Source organism: Marmota marmota, unplaced genomic scaffold, assembly GCF_001458135.2.
Source record: "Marmota marmota marmota unplaced genomic scaffold, marMar, whole genome shotgun sequence".
Lineage (NCBI taxonomy): Eukaryota > Metazoa > Chordata > Mammalia > Rodentia > Sciuridae > Marmota > Marmota marmota.
The window spans coordinates 15,860,870-15,886,438 of record NW_026000075.1 but is presented as its reverse complement, the minus strand read 5'-3'; positions in this window follow the sequence as shown (position 1 = coordinate 15,886,438).

The window sequence follows — 25,569 nt, the reverse complement described above, 5'->3', positions numbered from 1 at the left end:
TATATATATATATATATATATATATATATATATAATTCTCCTCTCTTGCTCTTTTGTCTATGACCTTTTCTCTGGTATTAAAAATATAAATATATACCTTTCATCTTTTCAATTACTAATAAATCTTTGATTCCTTTCCAATTCCACATATGTTGAGCAGTCTCCTTTATAGAACTACATAGATTTCTACTGTAAGGATGTACTATGTTTCATTTTTTTAATTGATTTTATTTTTTTAAACACACAACAGCAGAATTATTACAATTCTAATTACACATATAGAGCACAATTTTTCATATCTTTGTATAAAGTTATGTTCACACCAATTTATGTCTTTATATATTTTATTTTTTTTTGCATTATAATTCTTATTACACATATATACAACAATTTTTCTGTTTGTATATAAAGTAGGTTGACATCCAATTTATCTCTTCATACATGTACTTTGGATAATGATGTCCATCACATTCCTTTTATGACATACAGGATATTTTCATTCTTTTGCTATTATAAACTATATACTTCAAGGAAATTTCATATGCTCCCATAAACTTGTATAAATGCAATACAAGTATAAAAATGATTTTAAAATGGAATTGTTGGATCAAATTGAGAGTACATGTCAAATTTTGATATATTGATTAAATTGCTAAACATAGAAATTGCACACACTTTCATTGTTTTTCAGAAACATGAGTGCTTTTTCTACTACATTGCCATAAACCCAGTCATATCAAATGTCTGATCATGGATAAATAGCCATGGGAAGAAGTGATATTTGGTAATAAAATTAATAATTATTATTTTTGTAATAAAATTTGGTAATAAAATTAATAAAAATAATTTTATTTTTGTAAATCTTGTATTATCACGGACACTAAAATTTTTAATACATTTAAAAGTTGCTTATTTCCTTTATGGCAAGCTATTTATCTCAATGTTTTCTTGTATTCTTCATGCACTTATTGTAAAAGATTGTTTTTATATTTCAAGAAACTTGGAACTTTTTTCATTAAAACAAAGTTGCAATTTGTTTCACGAGTTTTATCACATGTGTGTTAAAAATGTTTAAGCTGGGTGTTCATCAAGGAATACATTTTGGTTTTTCATTTTTTTCCCCTTTTGTCTAATTGCATTGAGCAGCACCTAGAAATCAATGTTAAATTATGTTGCTGATAATGGACTTCTAGCCGATAATGAAAGTGCTTTTTATTTGTCTTTTTCTTTTATTATTTACAATGAAAATGTCTTTGGGTTTGGGAATCATTTATGTATTTCATATTAAGAGTCTATTCTTTGCTATTAGTACATAAATGCTTTTAATCATTAAAGAAAGTCAAGATTTTTTCCAAAGCCTCTTTTGTGTCTTCAGATTTGATTATATTTTTCTATTTAAATCTATTCATGTAGTAAAGTATTTCAAAACCTTTGTTAGCATGTCCTTCATGGCACATATCATATCCTTTCTTACATAATGACTTTAAAATAAATTAATGACATTTCTTCAGTAAGACACTGCCCTTTGCTTGAAGGCAGCATCTGGCCTTTGATTCGTTTTTGTCTCCCCACAGTAGAGCAGTGTTCCGCATATTAGTTACTTAACAGTACTTTGACAAATAAATTAATAAATAGATAGATGATCCTTGAACTGTAGTCTGCATTGAAGCACTGTATACTGTAGGAATTCTGTGTTTGGGATTGAGGTCTACAAAATTCTTGATTGTGATATGACTAAGAAGTTTCTGTGCAAAGACACAGAATGCCTGGCTGCTAGGTAATACTTGGCGACTGATACAATAGTCTTTTGCTTTTGCACAAGATGCCTGGCTGCCATAGCCTTGTCCTTCACAAATCTACCCTGCTTCCCAGATCTGGGATGCCCAGCCTCCTCCCTCTGAGGTAATAAGGCAACTATGCAGGCACTATCTGGTCTCCATGGTGTTGTCCCTGGAGAATAGGGGCCCCCTTATATATTGTAACCTGGACTTTATTTCAGTTAGCTAGCACTCAAGGTTAAAGAAGTACTAATTAGAATGTAGTCATGGTAGTGGGAGGTGTGTGTTCTTTGAGTCAATAAACTTCCAGGGTGGGAGGAACAAACATTTCACTTCTGCACTTCTTCTTCTCCACTTCACTTCACCCCTCTCTGCTCCATCCTGTCTGTCTGCTTGCACTTTGTGTGTGTGTGTCTGTTCTTTGTGTGCCTCCTCATAGGTTTTCTCCACAGGTGTTCCTTTACAATAGGCAAAGGATAAATTTAAATTTCAGTGATAAAACCAACAGTGAATATTAAGGTTGAATTGTGAGTACAAAGATATAGCTCTCAGCACAGTTTTTACACTTAATAATGAACATAAAAATTAGAAGACATATATGAAGACCTGAACCATGAATTTTTTTTCACATATATCACTTTGGTCAGAAAATTCACATCCTCACTCAAACAATATTTAATTTAGTAGTATTCATCTTCTTTTTATTGCTATGAAGTTTCAGATTTCGTTGACACATGTAATTGGTAAAGTGGAAGTAGAAATTTATACAGTCAAAATAATTTTGCAAGTCAAAATGGAGAAATAGAAAAAATAACTCATTATGACTGTGCTAGAAGGATATTTAAAAACTATCAAAACTGTTTGTGCAATGATACAAGCCTGTAATCCCAGCAGTTTGCAAGGCTGAGGCAAGAGGATCACAAGTTCAAAGTCTGTCTCAGCAACTTAGGCTCAAAGCAACTTAGAGGGAAACTGTATTAAAAGTTAAACTGTGGTTAAGTTCCTGTTAGTTCAATTCCCAGTACAAATAAAACAAAACAAAACAAAAAATTGTCAGACTGGTCAAGGAGACAGGGTAAAGACTGGCATACCACTATTTTTCTAGTATAAAATGATTTTAAATCTAAGAATGACATGCATATTTTCATTAACATTTGTTTCAAGTTGAAATATGAAAAAATGTTATTAATTTTGAAAATTTTATTATTATTATGCATTTCCTGATATTTAATTAGCATAGGTGTAAAGATGGATTAACACAATATTTAGTAATATAAAATTGATTGTATGTGATATATAAACAAGATGGATAAAGGACAATATAATCTCCCTAATTATAATAAATATTGCTGAGCATATTTGGTATTACCATATGTATAAATAATGTACAGACTCAGAAGGAAGAAATGACATGAGAGAAGATCAATGTAAAACATCTGAAGCTTATAATCATTAAGGTCTGAATATTTTATATCAGAAGGAAGTGTTCTGATGTTTCTTCACATGAAGATGAGATATAAAGTAAAATTTTATGCAAATGTAAAACAAAGAAAATATTACAACCCTTCTATTGTTTTTCCTGAGGGTAGTGTTTTCCTTTTCACTCTTTCTGAAACAGAACTTGATTTCATGTTGAGAAAATTCACTTAAAATAATGTTAGAATAAAGGGAAGGACTTAAAATTTACTGGACATAGTATTTTGTCTATATATCAAAATAATCATTTTACTAAGACAGTTTGACATTCTGAAATAAAATTAACATTTAAGATGAAGTGACTATATTCTTTTAATATATTACTGAATTTAGGAAAAAATGCAAGAAAAGTTGTAGATATATTAAAAAAGAATATTAAATATATACACAAAAAAAGCACTCCACTTTATGAGTGGTATTTTGGAATGTGCAGAATAAGTGTCACAAAACCACAGCTCTTTAATCCATTCATAAGCATTCTATTCTGTTACATCTTTGCTAAGCAAATGTGAAATTATTAATGGAACACTCAAATATGCACACACATTTGCAAATATATGAATGCAAATTTACATATGTACATATTTTAAAAAGCCATTATTGTGGATGTATACATATATATTCATTTGAAAGTGTCTGTATGTACAGCAGGGCAATATGCAAGCTACTTAGAAGAAAAGTGTGGATATCTTAAATAGACAATGTGTACCTTAAATGCAATCAAGTACTGTTAACTAAAGTTCTCTAAATGTATAACAATTCCCAGCTCTTCTAGATCTGGTTTGTGGCATATTTGATCAATAGCTTTCATCTACTTTTCATCTGAAAAAATTTATCAAAATCTTGTTTCATTTCTCCATAAGAGAAAGGATAAAGCATGAGTGAGATCTAAGGGAAAAAAAAAAAAAGCTCAGTGTTCTGAATTCTAATCAAAGCAAATTGTTTTGGAATACTGTATTTTTTTTTAATCAACTTCAAGAGCAAGAGAGTGGCAAATCAAAAAGAGAATTGGGGTTCCATTACATTTGTTCTAAATTAAGAGATTATATATCACTGTATGTTTCATAGATTCCAATTGATAGAAGCTTTGCTGCAGTCCAGCTGCAGCAAAATAACCAGGGGGGTGACGAGCAACTTGTGTAGATTGATACAGCTGGAGTGGGAGCCGTTTATTGTAGGAAAAGAGGGGTATATATACATTACACACAGCTTATCTTAATTAACATAAACTAGATACAGCAGTCAACCAATAAGGAATCTCCACACTTAATGGCTCACTGGCGTTACTTCACAAACCACTCCCTCTGGCAAAATGCCAGGCGCCATCATGATTTGTTTACAGACCCTAACAAAACTTAAATACTTTAGTGTAAGCTTTTCTGAATGTTATCGTATAGATAACTCTGAAGATAAGCCAGCAAATTTTTATGCACATTAACTTTGCATTATGACTATTGGTTACCTTTCTAGTCCTTTATCAAACAGCTAGAATGTAAGGGAGATGACAGAGAAACTTCAAAATCAGATTGTCTGTAAAGCTTTGGCCATTTCTTTTGCACAATTCTGGTTCTTTATATTATAATCTTATTATATTATTCACATGAGCCTAGCATAGAAGAGTACAAAATAATCTAAAATAACCAACATGAACTTGGTAATGGTTATGTAAATGCTTTTAATTTTTCTTTTATTTGATGGTATTTCAATAAAATATGGTAATAAAGTTAGTTTTCCTTTTGGCTTTATTTTTAAATGTATGAAAATTACAAGGAGTAAATTATGTTCAAAATAATTGTTGAAATACTGATATTTCAAATAACCACTCATCCCCTCTTTTTCTCATCTCTTTACCATCACCCTTTGAATTCTAAGATAGTCAAATAAAAATCCTGTTGTTTTGTTTATATTATTGGTTTGCAAACGTGAGAATCAAGTCATAAAGAAATTATGGTTGATTTACTTTACCAGAGTAATTAAAGACAACCTGCTTAATGTGGGTAGTATTTTTAACAGTATCTTGAATTCCTTTAGCACAATCATCTGCAAGATATTTGAAAAATTAAAAGAATTATGTAATTCATTTCCACTATGAGATCTTTATATCCATATGGCAAAAACTTGAACACACATACATATATGAACTCTGTATCTCATTTTATCAGAATTTTGAATATTTTAAAACATACCTTTAATGTTATAATTTAATAAGACAAAAGCACCTTAACCTTCATGTATGTTTTCTCATTAAATCTACCCAAAATCCTATAAAATGCAAAGAGATTAGTTGGCTTGCCTAAGAACAGAAAACTAGTAAATGGCGGAATTGAAGAAAGATCCTGTCTTAACCTCCATATATAAACTGAAGGTATATTTTTCCAGCAACTTTCATTATCTCTCTGCCTGCTTGTTTCTCTCTCCTTCTATCTCTTTCTCTTTAATCTATCACTTTGTTATCCTTGCATTTTTTTAAATTCATCATATCTGCTTCATTTGCCAATATCAATTTATTTTTTCTAAATCTGTACTGCAGTATTTTTGGAGAACTATATAGGAACGTTAACATACTTACTAGTACATTTGTAGCATTAGATCTGTGACAACATGCTCTAAAATTAACTGGAAAGCGTATATACCAGCATCTTATTATACAAATAGCAAACTGCACTATTAACCAAGATGGCTTTGTAGTATCAATATCAAGATTATTATTAAAGCAATTTTGTGGTAAATAATGCTTAGATAATTTATTAAAAACCTAAAGTTTAACATTTGGTGTACCCCTTTGAAATCTATGGTATAGATATATTATTTGAGTTCTTAGAACATTACTCTATAAAAAGATCAGCATGGAGATTCATGTGGTCTGTGTTTGAGAGAAATAATTGTTCAGCTACTAGATTAGATGAGAATGTCAAGAAGTATGAATGAGCACATTATAATTATTAAAGAGAATTCAGGAAAAGATGTGATCTTCTATTGTGAAGAGCTTTAGTTGTGCTCTGGAAATTTTGCTCATTCAGGACAAAATCTGGATGATTTTGCTCATTCAAACACTTTTAATGGTTAAGGGATATTTTTAAAATATAGTTTTGAAGAGATTATACATTCAATCTGGAATGATGTTGCCTTGTTCCAGAACCTAAAGTTCTGCACTCAGACATCTGTATTGCAGGTTACCAGTAACCTCTCCAAGGTATCTTTAAGTACCATAAATACTCTTTGGGTCACAACCTGTACTTCATGTAAAGACTTCTCAAAATTGGTAGCCTTTTTATACACATTCTTGTCAAAATCCAAAAGTAACTGATTATATATAGCACCACTGCTTATGGCTGGATGTTCAAAATGAATTACATTGTCTATGTTTGTTTGTTCAGATGAAGTTCCTCAGTATGAAAAAGACTACTGGACCTCTAACTATTTCTCTGATTATAAAATGTTTTTTATAATCAAAACTTTTTTTGATTTTTATCTTCAAAACTCTGATGAACATATATCTTGCCCATCTATTAGAAGTATATTCCACTTGCTTATCATGGAGTCTTACTAGTGTGATGTCATCAAGAGAGTGCACTAATAGGTGTTCTGTCAAATGTCAGAATAAGTAAATTTTATTTGGACTATCTACTTACACAGAACAGGAGAGTCAATTCTGCCCTAGGGTAAGATTAAAAATGATTATCATTGTCTGAGGTTCTTTCCTGATGGGAATGAAAAGAAGGCATTTGTCAGACAATACTGGATATTAAGTGTCAGAGGCAGTGGTAATATATTCTAGAAAAGACAGCACATCAAATGAGCCAGTGCAAATTGAGACTACACATTCTTTTGAAGTTTAAGTTACCTTATCTTTTGCCCTGATTAAAGGGTTTTGCAGGTGTAATTCTAATAAAATAAAAGCAGATATGAGAGGCATCATCAGCTCTGCATTCTTCAAGTTTGTGGAAGTTTTTCTAACCTCTACCATGGTATCTGGGATGTAATATTAATTTGGTTGTATTAATTTGGTCAAAGGTGGGAGAAGTTTTCAGAGACATTCACCCTGCCTGCACCTCCAATAATAGACCTTTTAAAAAAATAAGTCAAGGGACTTAAGTCTAGAGTTCAGCTATTAGTTAAGTATATCTCTGTCTCACACACATGGGGTTTCTGAGTCCTGGCTACAGCTTGGATTTGTAATTTCATAGATTCCATGTGGAAAAGCACTGAACTAGATCCAAGTCCTTATCACAGTGTTGCTGTACACTGTAAAGAAGAGAACTGTTGTGGCATTTTGGGTCACTTGACATTAGTGTCTCTCCAGATCTCATATGCAATAACACTTGAAAGACATTTCTTCCCGGTACACAGATTGCCTGATAAATTGCCACTTATCTCTCTCTTTCTCTCTCTCTTTTTTTGTGGAGGGAGGCTACTGGGGATTGAACTCAGGGGCACTTGACCACTGAGCCACAGCCCCATCCCTATTTTGTATTTTATTTAGAGACAGGGTCTCACTGAGTTGCTTAATGCCTTGATAAATTGCTGAGGCTGGCTTTGAACTCGTGATAGCCTGCCGCAGCCTCCCAAGCTGCTGGGAGGCCATTTATCTCTATTTAGAGAATAGATACTGCTTATATTTACTATAACATTTTAGATTCTGTCTTAAGGGAACACAACCATTTTCTTTGTAATTATTTTTGAATGTCACTATTTTTATGCTTCTAAAATCCTTTAAATTCATAGGGAAGATTACCCATCATTTGGTACCTTGCTGATGAGAATATGAAGTAAGGAGACAATAGCCTTGTTATCATCTGGAAAATTTGTTATAACATTCAAATGTACTGAATCAGAAATCCTCATTTTACCAAAATCCTCTTATAACCTCTACCTACATTAAAGTTTGTGAAACTAATCTAGCACAGATGCACTGACCAATTTTTACTAGTAAAATATGACAATTTAATGGTTTAAACTTTATCAGACTTACTTCTGAATCTAGCTATGAAGTTGGTTAATGAGAACTATTCTGTGTGCCCCCCAAATTCAGAAGATCATGATTTCTTCGTTAAAAACGGATACTATTAACTTTCAGCTAAATTGTATTAATATATAGATGCCGTCATGGTGGATTTTTAGTTTATAAATTATGGATTCACGTAATGGTCTTGCTTGTATGAGTGTTCTTTTTAAATATTTCATGGAAATTAACACTTTCTAATGACTATATTCTTGTGGATTCTAACTGTACCAATTTTGCTTACAAGGTATTATGCCAATAAAAGATACTAACCTATATGACTATAAATATAAAATATAAATATTACTCTTTCTGTAAGAGTACTTGGAATAAAAGATCTGTTGCTTGGAAAATGATGACTATACTTTAATACCAAAACCAACTTATCAGTTATACAAGACAAAGTAGTCTTTTTCTATTTAATGATGCAGTAAATTAGATGGGGATTCTTTGATCCCTAGAGCTGAGTTAAGACAGATGGTTTGTTTTGTATGTTTGAGTTATAAGGTAACTTTTGTTTAGCAATATTCAAACACACTTTTCAAGTAAAATATTGAGCATTTCTTGAAACTCTTGTGTACTGTAAACTGAAAATTCTTTTGTTCATTATCACCTGATTTAGTTGAAGAATGATATGTGGATTATGGTCCTAAAAAGAATCACAGAATAAGGTGCTAATCTCTATATTGAATACTATTAAACTATATCATATTTATGTAGATAGAAGTTAATGCAAATATATCTATATTTAGACATGTAGGGATACATTTTTGATAAATAGATACAGATATCTTATAGATGGAGACATAGCTATGAAGACAAAGAGATACATTTTTTTGAGATAGGATTTCAATATGTTGCTCAGGCTAGAGGACTAAAGAAATATGCCAGGAGGCCTTGCTAATAAATATGTTTCATGCCTTTATGCCCTATTTTTTACATTTGGCAATCATCATTAAATTTCCAAATCAAGATTCTTCATTTTACTCCTGGGGATACTAAACTTTAGAGGGTGGTGAGCTATCTCTCAAGACCACATTAAGCCAGCTATAGTCTAAAATCAGGCCTCCCAATTCCTAACACAGTAATCTCTTCTGAGATTTTCTTTTTAGTCAGTGAATCTTTATTCCATCCCTTCACAATCACTAGCATGTATTTTAAAAGTTTTAAAAAGTCAAATAGATGCTACTAATAATGCATGTGCTCATTTTAATGTCAGATAATCCAATATATTTGCAGTGTTCTTTGCTTTTAGCAGCCCAGTGGGATTCATTTTGCCACTTTATTCTTCAATGCAATAAGTGTCTCAATTGCATGTGAAATGTTCCACTGCATTAGTATGAAGGTATAATCAATAAATGCCCAGTTCATTCCTTATTTTAAAGACTTTGCAAAATGGAAGGTCATGCCTTATGTGAATACAATAGCAAAAGTGTTACCAAGTGATTACAGTGATTTGACAGTAATTAGAGTATTACTTTTACTTAGATGCAGTATTTAACTAGGTTACTACCTGAAGTGAAATTTAATATTGAACTCTTCTTGCTTTAAATGTCTTATTGGCAACCCAATTTCTAACAGAAGAGTAAACTCAGTACATAACTTTAAATATCTTAATATCTTCGAAGTATAGTCCATCGAGTATACCAGACCAGTGAGTATACATATTTAACAAGTAATATTGTAAAACAAAGTTGAAGATGCCTATAGTCAAATCTCTAATAATTTTTATTATCAACAAATGTTTATTAAGAATCTGAAAAGATTGCTAGATTCTGTATAGTGATGGCGAGCAATCAATATGAAAACCTAAAAGTTCAAAATCGTAACCATTTCAATAATACAATTGTTATAACTAGTCTTTTTTTTAACCTTATAACCTCAATTTTATTTTACAAATGTGCAATCTAAACAAAGAAAACTGAAATTACTTGCTTAATGTCATATACCTTCATGAGTGCTCATGATCGGAACTCATATTAATTTCAAGAAAACTACTAATTGGTTGTTGCTCCGAAAGCCTTATTATCTAGTAAGAGATACCCAAAACAAACAACTAGCAACAAGACAAGGCAAATTTGGGCAATATAGACAGTTTTAAACAAAATAATAACAGGACCTTTTAAAGATCACACTTAAGTCTGGCTTTATGCAAGCGAGAAACAGTACTCAAATAGGGTAATATTTACCCCTCAATTTGGATATTAAGTTTTGATAGAGAAAAGCTTTTAGATAGTTCAGCATCTAAAATAAAATAAAAATAAATGTAATAAGGAGGAGTAGAATCCAGTATATCCAAGGACAACCAAGCACTTCTGCAACAAAGAACAATATAAACAGAACATACTAGAGGTCAGAACCGTAGCTAGGGAGGAGACTTTGTGAAGTTATATGATTAAATCATATGAAGGTTTGGAATTTTCATGCCAAAACATTTCATTTTTTTTTTCTCTCATGGAGATAAATCTGGCAATGTTCAAAGGTGCAATGACATTAAGAGAGACTGAAATCAAGAGTGTTATTTTAGGGGATACTGGAAGGACTGATTATGGTCAGATACATTTCTCCTTTCATCCATACATCTAATGAGCAAGTGTGCATCCAAAATCATTCCCTTAATTGGCAGGTAGAATTAATTATGTTCATTTCATTCATTTGGATATATAGTAGAATTTGGTTCCCATATTACCATATTCTATCCTGGGCATAGGACAAATTGTAATGCCAGATTTGTGGGACCCCAATAGACCTCCAGGAGCCGAATCCGATGCAATCACACAAGAGTCTTTATTGCAAGCTGGAGCCTAGACTCACAACCATTTCCAATGCAGTGGTCCCAGGGAGTGAGTCCTAGTCCTTTGTTCAGTGAGATTTTATAGGTTTTGGGGGGATACTCTATGCGACACAACATCACACAGCAAATCATTCCATACTGCAGGAAAATCAAACAAGAACTCTTAACATTGATTAGCACATTCACTGACGGGAACAAGTTGGGTAGGGATGATTGGTTAGTACAAGAGGGGGATTCCTTTGAACTGATTGGTTTAGGCCACGAGGGGTGCACGTGCTAAACGTTAACTACATGGTTTCCCAACATGTTATCAACCACCATAAACTACTGGGGGGACATCTGGCATCCTAGGTATTTTCCCTGTCTCATGCTGATTGGTGGATGCTAGGGGGTTGCTATGGGTCCTCACCTAGCCAGACTGAGTCAGGGACACCTGGCACCACAGATCTCTCCTGTTATTTGCAGACAAATAACTCAGCAGGGTGGGTATGTGCCTAAAAAGGCTCTGTGGGTTTTTCCAAGGACAAGGGTCATGCCCCCTTCCTTAGGACAGGCCTAGAGGTAGAAGCTGCTGTTATTTATTTAAAAAAAAATGGAGTCACATCAGTTTCTTAGAATGAGAAAGGCAATACAGGTATTCTGATGGCATTTTGAGAGATATAAAATTTGTGTCAGAGAAATTAAGATACCAGCTTATAGACATAGAAGTAAAAATTGAAGGAAACCACATTAGAGCTTGACCCTCTCACCTTTTCATTGGATGTAAAGTTCAGTGAGTTCTAAGAAAGGCAAAAGATGTCACATTCCAATCTACATTTCTAACTGTCCATATATAAATTAAACTCTAATTTAAAAACATTGAATACACTGACACTTTTTATGTGTTTGCTCTTTAAAGTTAGCACATTATTAGTACTGATTATTAATTCAAGAAACATTTATTGAGTGCCTGCCAGTGTAAAAGAATCATTGATGAGGAAAGGAACATTATACAGCATTAAATCTAAAGAGCAGTAAAAAAGACAGAAATTAATCTAATAATTACCAAAAATAGGAATTTCTCTTTTTAAATTATTTGATTATAAAAAATAGCAGTGATATTTGTCTTCAATTACATTCTCATATAATGCAACAGAATATACTCAGGCAAAATGCTTATTTCTTTAAATTTTATATGCTATTATAAATCTTAGCATGAGTCCAGTTCTTCTTTTTTGGATGTAGTCTGGTAGCAAGACTTTTGGAAACATACTTCAAAAGCTTTGAAATCAAAGTTTTACTGGGAGGTGGGGATGGCTTATGAAAGAACAAGAAGAGGATGAAGGATTTATAGCTCAGCTTCTCTACATAACCACACAAAAGAATATCAAGGAGATTTTTTTCTATCAAAGAGAATAGATGGGATTCAATCCTAATAAAGCTTTAGAAATATTTCTGGATACATATATATCAAAGTGGCACATGGTAGTCATCCACCAAAGCAGGGTCTAAAAATGTTTTATATATGAATTTGTAGAAAAATGAAAATTTCCAGGAAAGTGGAAAAACAAAGACTGGTAAACAAATTTTCCAAACCTGGAGAGAAATGTGTCTTTTAAAATAACACATCTGAAGATGGATTATTAAAACTCTAACTAGATTTTAAATTATAGAGCATGCCAAGCTTTTATCATCAGGGGACACCAAGAATAAAATTGTTAAAATTTGTTTTAATTTTATAACACTCATCATCCATTGACCCAGGAACATGGGGCATGTATTCTTCAGAGAACACAGCAGTCATATATATCCTCACTTAGGGTATTGGCTTGTTAGAATTCCATTTGTTTTAGTCAGCTTTTGTGATGCTGTGACAAAATACCTGTCAAAAACAACTTAGTGGTGGTGGTGGGTTGTTGTTTGAAGTTTATAGTTTCAGAGGTTTAAGTTCATTGATGAATGACTCCGTTGCTCTAGGTCCAAGATGAGCACATGATGGGAAAATTGCCCATTGGAGGAAAGCTGCTAAATTCATTGCTGGATCGGAAAGCAGAAAGTGAGAACAATTCAGAGAGAGAGAGAGAGAGAGAGAGAGAGAGAGAAGAAAGGGGTGCAGGGGCACATGCCTGATGACACATTTCCTCCAGTCATGTCCCACCATCCTACAGTTACCATCCATTAAATCCATTAAACAAGAATGTTAGGTTACAATTCATAATCTACTATTTGGACCTGTGAATATCCCTGCATTAATGGAAACCTTTGGGGAACACCTCATATCCAAATCATAACACCCCTTCTTCAAACTCTGAAATTCCACATTCTTTGTATTCACATTATAATGGTAGATTAGTTGTAAATATCACAAGTAAAAAGCTGAGATTGGGGGTTGAATAATGGTTAAATTGTGCATTTAGGAAAGTCTATTCAAATACAAAATGAAAATATTATAATTTCTGTGTCTGATAATAGCTTTAAGAGCTTGAAAGATAGACAAAGGAATAAAAGGAAAAGACAAGAAAAAAAGATTAGAGTGCTAAAATCAAGGAATTGTTCTAGAAACTGAAGATTTTTAGAGTTTATCTAAATAATGAAAAATAGAACTGAGAAATCTTTTGAAAAGACTGATAACTAAGCATATTTTCCATTTTTGGTCAATCCTTGCATTTTTAATAAAGTGTAAGAGACAGGGATGTAACTCAGTGGTAGAGTACTTGCTGAACATGTGCATGGTCCTGGGTTCAATTCCCAGAACCACCAAAAAAGAAATAAAAGTAAGAATATGTAGCTTTAATGCAAAATGTTCAAAGGAATCATAAGGATAACACAGTTAAGATTAAAAGGAAAGAAAACTATATCAATTATTAAATAGGAAAAATAAATATATGTGGAGAAATATATATAAAAATAGGATTTTTAAAAAATATATTTATTTTTTTAGTTTTAGGTGGACACAATATCTCTATTTTATTTTTATGTGGTGTTGAGGATCAAACCCAGGGCCCTGCACATGCCAGGCAAGCACACTACCACTTGAGCCACATCCCCAGCTCCAAAAACAGGGTTTTAACTTTACCACTGAGCCACATCTCTAGCCCTTTTTATTTTTTATTTTGAGACAAGTTCTCACTAAGTTGCTTAAGGCATCGCTAAGTTGCTGAAGTTGGCCTCAACTCTGTGATTCTCTTGCCTCAGCCTCCAAGCCTCTGGGATTACAAGTGTGAACCATTGAGCCCAGCTATATCATTATTCTTTATTGAACCTAATAGAGATGAGCAGCATAATAAACAAAGAAAAATAGACAACAGGCATATTGTTCATAACTGAGGGACTAAAACTAGAAAACAATTATTGTAACCATGTATACCTGAGTATTCATAGAAAATACTATGAAGAACCTAAAAATAACACCTAAATTTAATCAGAAATTATAGTACAGTTGCACAAACAGGGCCAATTGAAAAATAGAAGTATTCCTATATTCTAAAAATGAAAAATTGGAAATTGAAATAAAAAATACTATTTATGATTATTTTCAAAAATAAAGTAATTATTAAATAAGCTAAAAATACATACATGGAAAATAAACAAAATGTAAAGTTATAAAACATCTAAATGGAAACTTAAGAGAACATCTGAATGACCTTGATATTTGTTAAGTCATTTTATACATAATAACAAGTGCAAAATCCTTTAGAAAAAGAGATAATAACATTGTCAAAATTGAGTTTGAAGGGTCTGAGAAAAAATAAGTATGAAAATATAAACCATATACTAAGAGAAATATTTGCAAATCACATATATGATGATATGAGTCCATGATAAAGAGCTTTCAAACTTCAAAGAATTTAGAAAACAAAATCCAATAATTATTTGGACAAAATCATATACATATATATCACCAAAGGTGGGAAATAAACATTAAAAATGCCTGACATTATTGGTCAGTGGGGAAATGCAAATTAAAACCATGAAATATGACCGCACATTTATTACAATGACTAAAATGAAATTCCTAAAACAAGAGGGAATTGTGAGGATGACATCAACCGGAATTCTCCTAAGTTAGTGAAAGAAATGCAACATTGAAGAGATACTCTGGAAAACAGATTACTTGTGGCTTAAAAACTTAAAAAAATGAAATTGGACAATTTTATTTACCCAATGAAGTGAAAACATACATTCACATAAATCCTGTCCATACATGTATATAGCAATTTTATTCACATTGCAAAACCTGAGAAAAATAAAAACTAATAAAAACTCCTTCCATAGGTGAATGAATGAATTCTGGTTCATAAATATAATGTTACAGTTTAGAACTAAAATTGAATGAAATATTAATTCACACAATTAATGAATTTTACATAAATTTTGAAAATTGAAAAATGCTATAGGTGATATGATCCTGCTTGTGTGACATTAATAAAAAGACAAGCTCTAGGGAAAGAAAAAGATGATTTGTTACTTGAGCATAGATGTATGGAGTGGCAGAGTAGGTGATTCCCAGGAGGAACCCAGAAGAATTTTAGTGATTGAACAGATTGAAGTTTGATACTATAGTATCAGATAGATTCATCTTTGCATTTTTCAAAACCCACAGAATTGTATGCTATAATGGGTGAATTCCACCATAAACATGTTTTTAAAAATCAGTCCTGTTGGGGGCCCACAGATGTAATTCACACTGTAATGAACCCAGGTGACTATATTAGCAACTTGTGCCATAGGTAAAGTAAGGGAGGAAAGGAAAGTAGTTAAAAGTAATTGGAAATCAGTATTTTGGAAAATTTAAGGCTAAAAATTGCAGGACCTGTACATAAATCCTGTACTGAGGTTGTGAGATTTATACCTTGTAAGAGTATGGGTTAGTAATTTTGAAATTACTTGGTATGTATGCTAGGGTTGAATAAGTAAATAAACTGTAAATAATGAAAAATACATTTCTCATGATAGATAAAAACAGCTAAGAAAAGGGAATGCAAGAATGAGCTCTGAGATGTTGATGTGGAATCAGATATTTCAGCATAAATTCAAATTTTAATATATATGCAGGTAGATAAGAAAATAAATATAGAAATGGCTATACGCCTAACTCTCTTTCTTGCAAAAGACTAGAAGCAGTGACATTTCTGTAGCAATGTGCTCTCCTAGGGACTAGATTCTGGTTACTATATACCATTCTCCCACCAAGGATGCTTTAGAAAAATATCTGATTCCAGGACTATACCTAAGAAAATACAAAATTGATTAGGAACAACTTATTGTATCAGAAAGTAACATAGTTCTTAAAGAACGTGGGATGGTGGGGGAGAACATGCCAATGTTACATAGGAGACACTGAGAGTTCTGTTACCAAAACTAGAACTATTTGGTGCAATAAAATGATAGTAGTGTAAATGGTGGTTAATTAGATAGTATTGGACACTGATGTAAGAAATCCATTGAGTAAATAAAATGAGAAGAAAATTCTTAGAGGAAAATTCCATTAAATAGGTGGAGAAAACATGAAGAAAATATGAAATCACCCTCAGAACCCCAAGACCCACTGATGATTTCTAAAATTATTGGATGAAATTTCCAAAACTACAAACTATTTATACAACTTCAAAGTATTTCTCCTGAAATAATTACTGTTTCGGATTTAATATATTTCCACAAATTCTTTAACACTCCTCCCTCCAGGGAGGCTGAACTCATTTCCCCTCTGATTGAGTATGGACTGAATGATAGAGAATTAAAATATACTTATGATGAAGAAAACTAGCAGAGACCACTGCACCCAAGTGATCAAGGTTAAAATCACCAACATTAAATCAGACTTAATATCATGTGCCCTCTGATATGATGTGAAGGGAAGGAATGTAACTTCTGTAATATTAGGTGTCAATCTGTTTAAACTTCTTGTAATTATGAGAATCATCAAACATACACTGAAGATGGTGGGTCAGAGGGAGGCAGCATTGTGTGTCACTCCATGATCCAGATCTCACCTAGTCAAAATACTGCATCTCTGAGAGTGTTAGAGGACCCCTATCCAGCTGCTTTCCCCAGAAATCACCAGGAATGTGACCCCACGCAGGGCTCTGAGCCTCAGCATTTGAGCAGGACTCTGGACTTCTGACTCCCAACACCCAAAGCCCAAGTTCTAGCAAACACAGGGTTTGCAAATGTCTTAGAAGAATCACCTATCAGCACCTCTGCAGAACTCCCAAACTCTGCTCTCACCCAGGTCAATCAGCTGCTACCTACCCTTGGCACAATGCCATCATCCGGCTTCCCCTACCTCACCAGACTTGTTGGGCCTGCTGAAACAATCTATGGCACTTACAGCTTAGTAAAGTATTTATGCAACATCACCAAACACAATCAATCTTACTTTGTCTTTTCAGATATCCAAAAATAGATAATGTTTTTCCCTGCTGCCTTTCATAGGAATTCATAAAGATCTGGCCCCTCTGTATATACATGCACACTTATTATTCTCTTTATCAGAATAAAAAATACCTAAGGGAATAATTTTAAGAATCAAAATGAAGAACACAAAGGATTTATAAAAAAAGACAAGGGTCTAAATTTAAGAATCTGTTTGCAAAAGCAAACTATTTGATATTGCTTTCTCATGTAGTATGGACTGAGTTGATGAGTACCTGACAAGCAAAGAAGCACTGGGTAATATTACTGATGCTTTCTGACTTCCAGCTTGCACAGGAAAAATGGAGATAATTACCAATAAACATAGAACAAATGCTTTGCAGGGATATTTCAAAATGAGTGATTCTTTTCCCCATGTAGAGTTGGAGATAAATTTCTTCTGAAGTGGCCCTTGGTTAGGATTTCTCTATACCACGGCAAATTCAGATCATCTGAGAAAATCATTGATCCAATGCTTTCCTAGCATTCATTTAGAAACCTAGGCAATATGTTGACACTGTTAAGAGAAGAAGGAGAAGGAGAAAGAGAAGGAGAAGAAGAGAAGGAGATAGAGGAAGAGGAAAAAGAAGGAGTAGTACTAGAGGAGAAGAAGGAGAAAAAAAGTCTCAGGAGCTAAATTTACAAGGCAGTTTGCAATCTTTCCAAGGTAAAATAATGTACATTATTTTATATAAGTCAAACCTATATGAAATGAATGTATCTTTGAATAACAAGTAATAAAATTTGATACATTATGGTGGGGAAATACCATGGAATGAATTCAGGAGCACTCAACCACTGAGCCACATCCCCAACCCTATTTTGTATTTTAGAGACAAGATCTCACTGAGTTGCTTAGTGCATTGCTGAAGCTGGCTTTGAACTCGAGATCTTCCTGCCTCAGCCTCTCCAGCCGCTGGGATTACAGGTATGTGTCACCTGCCTGACTAAAATTTGGTATGTTAATTTCATAAAAGTCATCTAGTACTTTGGGGACTTTGAGGGAGGTAAAAGCCACCATAAAAAATATGAAGCTCTGTTATTTGCAACAACATGGATGGAACTGAAGATCATTATGTTAAATGAAATAAGCCAGGCACTGAAAGTGTCTCATTCATATGTGGAGTCTAATAAAGTCTATCTCATAGAAGATAAAACAGAAGTAGTGGTTACCAAGGCCAGAAGAGTGGGGAGCCTGAGGGCGAAAGATTGATCAATGGGTTCTAAATTACACTTAGGTAAGGGCAAGAGTTCTGTTGTGCTCCTGTACAACAATGTAACAGTGTATTACATGTTTCGAAAAGCTAGAAGAATGGATTTGGAAAGTTTTCACCACAAAGAAATGATAAATGTTTGAGAAGATAAATGTTTAAGCTGATTTAAACATTATTCAATATATACATGTATGTGGATGTGTAACCGATGTGATTCTGCAACTTGTATTTGGGGTAGAAAATGGGAGTTCATAACCCACTTGAATCAAATGTATGGAAGATGATATGTCATGAGCTTTGTAATGTTTTGAACAACCAATAAAAAAAATAAAAAATAAAAAATAAAAAAAAGCCCATCCTTTAACGATCAAATGGTAAAGTTAAGGCTTCAAATTCTAGATCCAAATTAAAAGTTGTTTAAATAGAAAAAAAAAAACAATAGTAACTTATTAATATATAAAATTGTATGTGTTTATGTTTGTGTAAACATTTAAAAACCTAAAGTTCTGTGTTTTAGTCAGCTTTTTCACTGCTGTGACTAAGAGACATGACCATCAAAATTATAGAGGAGGAAAAGTTTATTTGCAGGCTCATGGTTTCAGAGGTCTTAGTCCATCAAAGCTGGCTCCATTCCTTGGGGATAGAGGTAAGGCAGAATGTCATGGTAGAAGAGAGTGGCAGAGGGAAGCAGCTCACATGATGATCAGAAAAACAGAGAGAGAGACTCTACTCTCCAGATACAAAATATATACCCTATAGCCACGCCTCCAATGAACAACTTCCTCCAGCCACAGCCCACCTGCCTCCAGTTACCACTCAATCCCCTGAAGGATTCATCCACTGGTAAGCTTAAGAGGATAACCCAATCATTTATCCTCTAAACCTCAATGCGTTGTCTCACATGTGAGCTTATATTCAAATCATATAAATTGGGGGCGGAATTGAGGGAGTAAGATTTGAACTCTTAGAAGAACATACGATGATTTCAGTGGAAAGAGTGTATGAAAAGGGCAAGACTCCAAGGTGCTGTCAGGAGACCATGTGAGTCAGTTTGAGCTAGAGTGATAAAGTAATTTTAAAACTGCCAGAAACAATAAGACTTATTATAGAGGTTCTGAAATGCCAGAAATAAAGGTTAGAAGTTTAATCCACAGACAGTTTAGGAGGACTTAGAAATATTGACAGATGCTTTAGGGATACTGTATTGACATTGTAGAAAAATGAATTACATAAAAAGTATTTTAAAGAAAAAGCCAATCAGAGGCTACTTTAGAAGAGGCACAGTATGGGAATACAGGTGGTATTGGAAATGAAGGAAACAGTAAGCATGGTGTGGACATAATATAAAGGAGAAATTAACAGGACAGCAACCTTGGTAAATGTAGTAAATAAAGGCCATGTGACAAAAGAGGGAATAGATTGAAGAATAACATTTCCAATAGAAATAGTGGGTTGGATTAACATGGTGATTTATTGGCACAACAAATTTAGAGCCACAGGTTTAATTTAAACGTTTAGTTTGGCAAGGGATCTGGAATGAGACATAAAAACGTGATCAGCAACTGCTATTTTGTCCTCAAATTAGAAAAGGATACTCTTTATTTAAACTTCTTCAGCCTTCTCTTTCACTCCCCATTCTCATTCCTTCATTCTTTTAACTTAGTCTCATTGTCTTTTTCTCTCTCATTTAATTTTAAATTTTAAATTTTGTAACCGTAGTTGCTTAGTTTTTCCCAAACCTCCTTAAAATTCTATACAGTTTGAAATCTTACTTGTCTGATGAGGCAAATCAATATTGTATTTCCAAATCCTTTTTGTAGACCTGTATTACTTTATGAAACTTGAATGTGTTACTTTGTATTCTCCTGAAGTTAATTTCTTCATGTATTTCTGAAGTATTTTTGGCAAATGTACATGAAATCAGAAAATATTCAAATGGGCCTTCATTAACAGAAGCACATCTAACTTGATTCACTATAAGATTTTCCTTCTCTATCTGGGCCATCCTTGGCCCTTAAAATCTTTGTTGTCTGAAAACATGATGTTAAACAATTTTTACTTTTCTCCTCTATGTTTGTTTCTCCTCTTTTTGGTGCTCTGTAAATTTTCTGTGGCTTTTAAAGCTGTTCGATTTTATAAAAACTGTATCTCTATGTTTATCTCTATGTCTCCAAATGAATATTTGTTGGCCTGCTAACATTTTATTAAATAATGCTATCTAATCTTATTACTTTACTCATTCGTTTCCTCATTCATTCAACAAATACATATGGTGGATATAGTGTATATAAAAGTTTCTTCTAGGGATTTGTTTTATACAAAGAAACAAACTGTCTTTATGGGGCTATGATCTATCTAAATTGGTGGTGGAACTGCAGGTAAAAATAGATAACCAAAAACAAAAACAAAAACAAAACAAAACAAAAAACCCACTTCATTGGAAGAGTAGGTTTTGCAATGAATTTTGCAAAGAATGTTGAGCAGAGTAGAGAGAGTATGTGGGATGGAAACTAGAGGAATTAGAATTTTAAATAAAACATTCATGGAAAAATCAACACTTAATAAAACCCAAAAGGAGGAGATAAATCAAGTTATTGGGATAAGGTATCCCAGGTAGAGAAAGTAGCATAAGCAAAGCTTTTAAGAAGTAATACACTCAAAATGTTTATGTGCAGCAAAATTCCGTGAATGTGAAGTACAGTGGATGACCCAAGTAGTAGATGATGCCAGGGAACCTGATCATATGAAGTCTTTGAGGCACTTCTGAATATTTTATGATATTTTATTTACATTAGAGGCTACTGGAGGGTCTTTAGTAGAGGAGTACATTGCCTAATTTAAAATGTGTTTGTAGGATCTCATACTCTAAATTTCTATTTAAATTGCTATTCACATCATTTTATTTGTTTTATAGCTCTACTTTAGTATGTTATTAAAATCTACCCTAAACCAAAGTTTTTAAACCCATTAGGACAGACAAAGACATGGCACTACTACCATCCTTTCTAACTCTTTAAAGTATAACAGATATTGCTAATCTGGTTCTGTAACAATGGCTTGTCCTATAGAACCCAGCAGAGTTTTTGATTTTCTTTCCCTCTCAATTCTTCAGGTAGGCACTACCAATCGATTGGAATTAGAACTTCAAATGAAACCTGTTAGCTTGCATTACAAGCCTTATTCTGCCACCACCTACTAACATTCTACTGTAGATTCTACCTACCCTAGAATTTCTGGTATTCTTGGTTTCTTTTCAATCTTAATTTTTTCTGTTTAAAAGGTTAGTTAAACCATGTGATTGACTAGTCTTTTCCTTTATCCCCAATTTGGCAGATGGTGTTAGAGGCAGTCAGGAAATGTGATTAATTTCAATTATAAAGAAAAAAAAGAAAATTTAAAAGATTATTTTTAATTCTAGTTTTATTTTCACTTTTGTTTGAACTCAACTGTTTATTTATTTATTGACAGTGTAGGTTCATAGATTCTTATTTGCATTGCGTTGTAATCTAATACAATGCTTTTTTGTCTAAAAATTGTCCTGTTTAGACATTCCGAAAACTATCAGTTGATTCCTGTGTCCCTTTCAGAAAAATCTCTTATATGTGTGTGTGATTAGCCCCTGCTTATAGACTAGCACTAAAAGATAATTCAAGCCTAGATTCATCCATTTCTTCAAGGATTCTTGGTTTCTTTTAGTGCAGAATGATATTAGAAACCAAATATAGGTGTGTGTGTGTACATATATATCAAATATATGTATATATATAGATGGATGGATAGATATAAGTACACATAGTCATGTGTGTGTGTGTGTTTATATATATATATATATATATATATATATACATATATATATACACATATATATACATATATATGTGTGTATATATATATGTATATATATATATATATATATATATATATATATATATGACTAAATCATGTTCCTTCAAAATTCATAAATTAATCCTTAATCACTGATATAACTATGTTTGGAGATAGGGCCATTACAAAGGTAACTGAAGTTCAAGGAGGTCATAGGGTGGAGTCGGAATCCAAGAAGTATGTTTCCGTAAGAAGAGGCACCAGGTCTTTTTCTCTACCATGTGAGGACACAGGATAAGGCATGAGTCTGTAAGATATAAAGAAAGAGAGACCTCACCAGAAAATGGATCAATCAGCACCCTGATATTGGGAACTAGGAGAAATTCAGTTCTGTTTTTTAAGCCACTTAGCCTAGGGCATTTTGTTATGATAAGACTGGTAAACCAATATACCTTGTATGTAATTATACCTAGAATATTTCTAAATGCATCTATTTCTATCTATATTAAGCTAAATTTGAGTTCTTATAAATACGTACAGCTATAATCTAGCACCGAATGGACTATTCTAGCTTTCTCTCCTTTTTGTCTACAACCTCTCACTTCAACAGTAGGAAACATAGTACTTAATATACATCATCTATTCACCTAATTATTCAATTCCATGTATAGTGGTTTCAGAATTATGAACCTGAATCCCCTCAGGAATAAATTTAACTGTTGTAATAGACAGATTATAAAGAGTCTTTTTTCCTAGTTACTTTATATGTTTAGAATGCAGTTAGAATCTTTTTCACAGACTCTATTCCATTGTGCAATCCCCAGTTTCCTATATGATTATCCCTTAACTGGCTTCCATTGTCCAATGTAAAGTTCTATGATTTAATGCCCTGTGGGTTTTGACATATACATATAAATAATATACATGTATTATTCATTACAGTATTGTTGAGAAAAGTTTACAGTTCTAAAACATCCTGTGTGCTTTATAACATGCATTATCACACAGAGGCATGTTAGTGCCCTAATAAATTACTGTGTATTTTACCTGTTTAACTCTCTTTTCTCTCTACCCTCTAATAAACTCTGATATATTCACTGAGTTTATCATTTTTCTTTTTTATCGAATGACACAATACTATAATTTCTTTTTATATTCCCTTATTTCATGAATTCTTCTGTTAAATATATAAGAACTCTTTTTAGCTATATTTCCTTCCTGCATTCTTTGCTTCTTTATAATTCCTATATTAACTCTGATTATTTTCTCTTAAATGTTTTCAAATTTTTCTTGCTAAGTACATTTAACTGGTAACTGTTAAGAAACTCTTCAATGTAATATTTTCAGTCAAATTCACACTTAAATTTTCCCTTAAAATTTTACTTCATGTTCAATAATTCAGCTTCTCTGTCTTTAAATTTAACATAAATAAATTGGAACTAAATATAGTCTGAACAAAACACAAGTACTATGGTAGTACTTCCTCTGCTCTTACTAATTAGTTTCAAAGTATCAACACTACAAACATGACTATTTAACGGGAGTCAATAGGAGAATAAACATGGCTCAATGGTCTATGAGCACTCATATTCTTAGAATAAATAAAAATTACTTTTTAGAGGTCTCTGAATATTTTCCCTTCACCTGTGACAGGAATGTGAAAGGAAAGATTCTTTAGTCACTGTATTGGAACAATTGCCATGCTTGTGCAGAAAGAGGGAAGAGGACTTGAGAAGAGAGTTAATAAGGACTTGTGTCTGCCTGTCTCTGAGTGGACTGTGCAGAGACCTTCTGAGCTTTAGAAATATTCTCTTTATACAGCTATACAAGGAGATTTGGTTTAGTGTGCTGAATCTGACTGAATGACAGTGAGACTTTCAAGACTGTGGGGAAAATATGTTCACTTGAGGGGACTATAAGATGTCTCAATTTGAATTATTTCTTGGCTAGAGACGTGGTTTGGGTTTATAAGGACTGAGTTCATGCTCTTCTTTGTGTTCGTCATATACTCACAGACTTTGGTTACAAGTATGCCTCTGCAAACTCATTAGCTGTGATATAACTTTTTTCACTTTTCCTCCCATTTTCTTCCCACAACCATTTCTCTCTAACCATGGATGTTCTGTCTCTTTTCTACTATACTTCAGAAGCTTCTTAATTGTTTAATGAATCACATGAAAGAGTTCTGGTCTTTAATTAAATTATTGAAAAACCTTCTAAAATGGGTAAACATTGTTGATCTTAGTAATGTCTTTCATTTTATCTTTGAAACAAGAAACATAACCATCGGTAAAGAAGTGTTAGTTCAGAAAATTCTGCTTAAATGAAAAGTGAAAAAATAGGTTAGGCTATTGTACTTTCTTAATATGAATGTGAGTGTATGTGTGTGTGTGTGTGTGAATGTGTGTACACACCTGCTGTTTATGCATCTCATGTGCCTTCTCTGTTATCTAGCTTTCACTGTGCAGTGAATGTAACATGGTAACAATAATTATGCTTGTGTGTGCACATACTTGTGGTTATATAATGCTTTGAGTTTACAAAACCATATAAAGAATAACACATATTCAGGTAGATCTTCAAAGTATCAGAAGTGTGTTTTCTGTCTAGTCATTCTTGATAAATTTGATGTCAGTGTACTTTGTCTTTCCATGAATTATTTTTTCAATAGGACTCATTTTATTAATGACTTCACAGTCCTTGAACACTAGGCCATACTGAATTTACTACTCAATGAATAATTGTAAATCTTAAACTTGATAGAACTGAGTAGCTGTATGTAACATCATCATAGAAGAACAAGTATTTTGAAAACAGAAATGTACAACTAGAGCTCTGATATAATTACATTAGGTGATTTTTTTAAGATAAATTTGTTGAATGTCTCAAACCTTTTAAGAACTAACATGTATCATCTTGATCCACTTTGAAAATGATAACAGCAACAAGAAAATTTATAATATAGTATATATATACAAATGGGTAAACATTTTTCTTTTTAAAATTATAAAGACAAGAGAAGTTTTTGTTGTCAGTATATCAAATTTAGTTCTTATGAGATAGTGGTGTTCACATTATAAGATGTCC